Here is a 5248-nt window from a genome sequence, read left to right on the forward strand (position 1 = left end):
TGCAGTACCTCCTAAAACTGATCCAATCTCTCGGGGAAGCTATTAATAATAAAACATATCAACTAGTTGACGATATATCACGGGTAGGCTACAATCACATTCAGCTCCAAGTGTGTAAACACCAGTGCCGTCCCACTCCATGTGACACCTTAGTGTAGTAACTTTTGGTATACATAACTATGAATTTTGTCATTCATTAATTAATCACGATTGCACCTTCACATTCATTGACTTTGGTGTTACCGTAACATTAAGTAACAAAGGGGGTACAGGAACTCGAGTATAATAATTATACATGGTGGCAATACTAAGAATAGTGGCATCAAAGTAGACAAAGCAATAATGATTATATCTAATAGTTTTACTTGTAATAGAAAGCACAAAAGTATCTACATCTGCGAGCAAATTAATTGCTTATTATTCAAAATATGGTTTAAACACTTAAACTGATGAAAATTACATTAATAACAAGTACTGACACTTCCTATATTTTACTGGCAACACATTGAAATTGTAATTTTTGTTCTTAACAGTTTTCAAAAGTTTAACCCAATCGGCACGGATGGCAAGATTACATGCCATACCCACTGTAATACAAGTTTATTTATAGTATTTACACAGATGGCTCTACAAGTGCTTAATCACCAAGGAGTCAGTCATTAGTCATACCTAGCTCACCTGTTTACCCTTTTCACTGACTTTTAGAAAGGGTCTTTTGCATTATATCATTGTCTTAAATGTTACCAAGATTTCAATAACATTAATAACCATAACACCAGTAACAATAATAACAGCATTGATATCAATTGTATTAAAAAGAAAAACCTTTTTCTCGCCATTTCAAGAAATGGGAAAATCAGGATCGGTCACTAGGGCACATGTGGAACCATCGGTATGTTAAAAAAAACTAATGGGGACAGACTTATACATCTGTGGTGGTTGGGTTAAGATACTTCTTGTGGATTGATATTCAACCCGTCACAACGGTCATCAAAACTCTCAAGCACAACACTTTCGATCCGCTTTAAGCTCATAGGGTTACATTAACAGTCCTCATCATGGTTGAATATATTCCGAGGATCTTGGTGAGACACCCGGCAATCGCACTTTTGAAGTGATCCTGTAAAGTATGATAATACTAACAATTTCAGAATTCAATGTCACACTACATTTAACTTAGGACTTTATTTTACTACACCGAATTTGCACATTTTCCTATTGTTATATGAATGACGTAATATGTGAATTTAGTTGCCATATATAAAATGCTTGCATGCTCTACACCAACTATGGTAGGAAATGTAAAGTTTATACTGTACATGGTAAAATAAGTATCAGAGTTTTCTGAAAAAAAAATAATGTAAATAATAATGTACCATGAAAGATAGACTAAACTAAACTATATGTACTATGAATGCATATTTCTTCAAAGAACACATTTTGGCATAAATGCTTAGTTGACATAAACATCATGACTACACATTTGCTTTAAAGCATGCTGATTACTGAGGATACCGCTGATGCTGTCCGTAACATGACTGAAAAGTATAGATGAGTAACCAATGAATCAGTAGGAGACACTCAACATCTCTGTGGGTTTTGCACACACAATTCTGGTGGAGAGTTTGGGGCTAAGCAAGCTTTCTGCTCAATGAGTCCCTAGGCTGTTGTGCCCAGATCTGCAGCAAACGAGGGGTAGATTTTTCAATGGAAATTTTAAACAAGTGAGATGAGGACTCTGAAGCTTTTCTGCGGAAAATTGTGACAGGGGATGAAATATGGCTGTACCAGTAGGATCCTGAGGATAAAATTCAATCAAAGTAGTGGCTGCCCAGGGTGGGAAATGGACCAGTCAAAGCAAAATCAGAGTGTTCAAGAGGAAAGGCCACTGTCTTCCGAGATGCAGAAGGAGTTTTGCTAGCTGACTTCCTCAAGAGCAAGAAAACAATTACATCTGCTTATTATGAATGTGATTTGAGATAACTGTCACAAAAAAAAAAAAAAAAAAAAAAAAAAAAAAAAAAACACACCCTAGAAAGTTACATCAACACATTCTCTTCCACCACAACAATGCACCCGCTCATGGCGCTCGGTAGTTAAAAGTTGTGCTACCTGAATTTCAATGGGAAATCGTCTAACATCCACCTTACAGCCCCAATTTAGCCCGATTTCTTTCTGTTTCCAAACTTTAAAAAAATATTTGGAAGGTACCAATTTTCCATCGGTTGAAGATGGAAATGAGCTGCTATATCAAAAATAACAATAATTAGATTGACCTTAAATGATTAAGGCCATCTAAGCTTAGATGGCCTTAAAGGCTGGTATCAACGTCTGCAGAAGTGTATTGACCTGAACCGAGCATATGTTGAAAAATAAGCATCATAACTGAAACCATTTTTTCATGCTGTTCTTTTTTCACAAACTTTTTGAAGCCCCCTCGTATATATAAACATATGAAAAGCCACAAAAAGAAATTAAAATAAATTGAGACATTTCAAATTTCTTCTCATATAGACAAATAACCATATATATGTATATATGTATATATATATATATATATATATATATATATATATATATATATTATATATATTTATGTATGTGTATGTATATGTATATATATACATATATATACATATGGCTTCACTTTATTTTTCTATTAGCTTTAGTCTGTCAATTGGTGGGGCTGCAAAGAAGTAAAAAATCCCTGAATCAGGCATAAACTTTCTGGGTACCAAGGAATGAGCTCAAAACCTGGACAAAAACAACTCTTCTTTCTGAAGCAGAACACCATCTTGTGAATTATGTTAACAGGTTAGTTAAGTGGGCACATCCAGTTACAAAAGCATATGTACTTAATGCTGTAAAGGCCATCCCACAGGATGGAGAAAGTCAATGAAGTGCAAGAGTTTCCCCATACATTTACTGGAATAGAACCAAAACAATAATAGTCCCTTTTCTGAAAAAGATATCTGGAGCTAAAATTCCACACACTAGAATCATTAACATGAAAAAGAGGAGCACTCTCTTCATTACAAGACCAACATAACATGGGTTGCATTTGTGTAGATGGTTTTATCCCACCACCTATGGCCAAGATATTTCCCTTTGGCTACAGCTGTAGGAAAGCACGAGAAAGGATATATTACATACTATACTCTTAATGAATACCTCAGCAAAGATTTCAATGACTGGCTCCTTCCATCCACAATACAACACATACATACATACATATATATATATATATATATTGCTACGCCAGTGGGTCTTTGTCTCTGTGCAAAACATGTGTTAACATGAAAAGGATGACCTGGGCATGTGTGAACATGAAGGGACCTGGGCAAACATGACGCAGCTGGCTGTGAGCGGAGGAGCGGAGGAACATGCCAAGAGACCGAGTTGGGTGCTGCTCCTGTGAAGACCTTGTGTGTGCCTTTGTGACCTGATAAACTTTGTGTTGCCCTGTTATAAGCTGTATCGTGCAGTGTGACATGCTGGTTTTCCCCCTGTATTGTGCCTATAGAAAAGTGTACGGGTAAATAACTTGTGTAAATAAAGGAAAGACTGTCATTTTGTGTTTATTTCGTGCCCTGCCTCGCCAAGTGGCGTTTCCCCTCGTGATGTTCTGGGACGCTGTGGTGCTCGGTGCCTCTTGGAGCTGTTCAGTGTTCACGACCCTGTGGATAGCACGCCGTCTGCCTAGCCTGCCTTGTGTTGGTGGCAGAGAGACGAGGCGGTCGGCGTAACACTATTATACGTGAGGGAGAGAAGCAACAAAAGACCGGAAGAGGAACCTATAGAGATATACAGTAAGGATCAACTTATCACAGGAATGGTGATTTGGGATTCAAATCCTGTTTGCAATTGTAACTTTAATAATACTTTGGTAAATTGTTTGTCTTTTCATCACCGATTCCTGATATATAACAAAGCTTTAGTCAGTATTACAAATCCTGAGTTTTCTAACCTAGATCTAGGATTTTTCACCGTGACCTGAGTTTCTGCGTTTGTTAATAGAAGTTTTTTAAATCTCAATTAATCTAGTATGTATCTAGTATTTTCCTTACTAAGTAGTATGTTGATCAGCAAAACGTAACACCTGTACCAGACACGTCTATTAGCACGATGTATTAACTGATACTTTTCGTTCAATGCGTCAATCGAATCCTAACCGTTTTTCTACTAGAGCCCTTTCGCATAGCCACTCTTAGCTTGCCCACACTCGAGGGAGTTCTGAGAATGAGGGTAATCATTATCATCAACAATGATACTACATTTTGTTTGTATTATGATCAGTAATATTATTACCAATATCATTGATATGATGCTAATTATGATTCACATTTACATTTAAGTAGCATCCTTATTACCATTATCATGACAATAATGACTATGTTAATAGCAGTAACTAATAACAATAAAATCATAACGATACAAATACAACTACAAATGATTGATAATAATAACAACAATAGCGGGAAAATGTGTTTTGAAATCACTCAAGGTTTAAGATTCAATAATAGTCATTTCTGCTTGTGGTTAGCTATATCATCTAGCTCTGTGCAAGAGATGCAGTAGAATGAATACACATTGAAAACCATATCAAATATTATATTACTAAATTTCTTCATACTGCTTGTAAACCTTGTATTCTTTACAGAGTTGCACAGCTCGATAATTAGTCAAAGTTTGTGGCAGATGCAAGAAAGTGGTAACAATAGACTTAGAATTGCCAATACTCCCGATTGTGATTTATGCTTACATTACGAAGCAGATCTCATCGTTATCACTGGAATGTCATGGTCATGAAGTTTGAAGCAAAAGTAAATCACGCATTATATTAGAATGTATAAAAATGACGAGCACTGACACAAAACTGGCTAACGTTTGTCAAACCTTCGCCAACGATCATACCACGTTGAAAGCACCGCTTCTCGTCCGATCAGCGAAGTTAAGCAACGTTGGGTCTGGTCAGTACTTGGATGGGTGACCGCCTGGGAACACCAGATGCTGTTGGCATTTTATTACATATAATAATTATGTTTTGCATATTTATTCAATTTATAACAGCTCTTCTTATATTTGTATAAAGTAATCAACTGAAATTATGCTTCGGTCAATGGGAAATAGAGTACAAGTTATCGCCGTCGGAAAGAAGGCAGAAAACGAATAGGATGAATTAAAGTAAATTCAATTCTGCATTTTAAACATTTTAAATTTCCAATTCTAAACAGATTTTACTTATTTT

General features: G+C 36.1%; 1 non-coding gene across 1 annotated transcript; it reads left to right on the forward strand.

The window, feature by feature from the left end:
• The first annotated feature begins 4900 nt into the window (after positions 1-4900).
• On the forward strand, positions 4901-5019 carry LOC119569230. The gene has a single exon (XR_005228234.1). It is a non-coding gene; the product is annotated as a 5S ribosomal RNA (ribosomal RNA).
• Positions 5020-5248: the final 229 nt, after the last annotated feature.

This window comes from Penaeus monodon, unplaced genomic scaffold (assembly GCF_015228065.2).
Source record: "Penaeus monodon isolate SGIC_2016 unplaced genomic scaffold, NSTDA_Pmon_1 PmonScaffold_13534, whole genome shotgun sequence".
Classification (NCBI taxonomy): Eukaryota; Metazoa; Arthropoda; class Malacostraca; order Decapoda; family Penaeidae; genus Penaeus; species Penaeus monodon.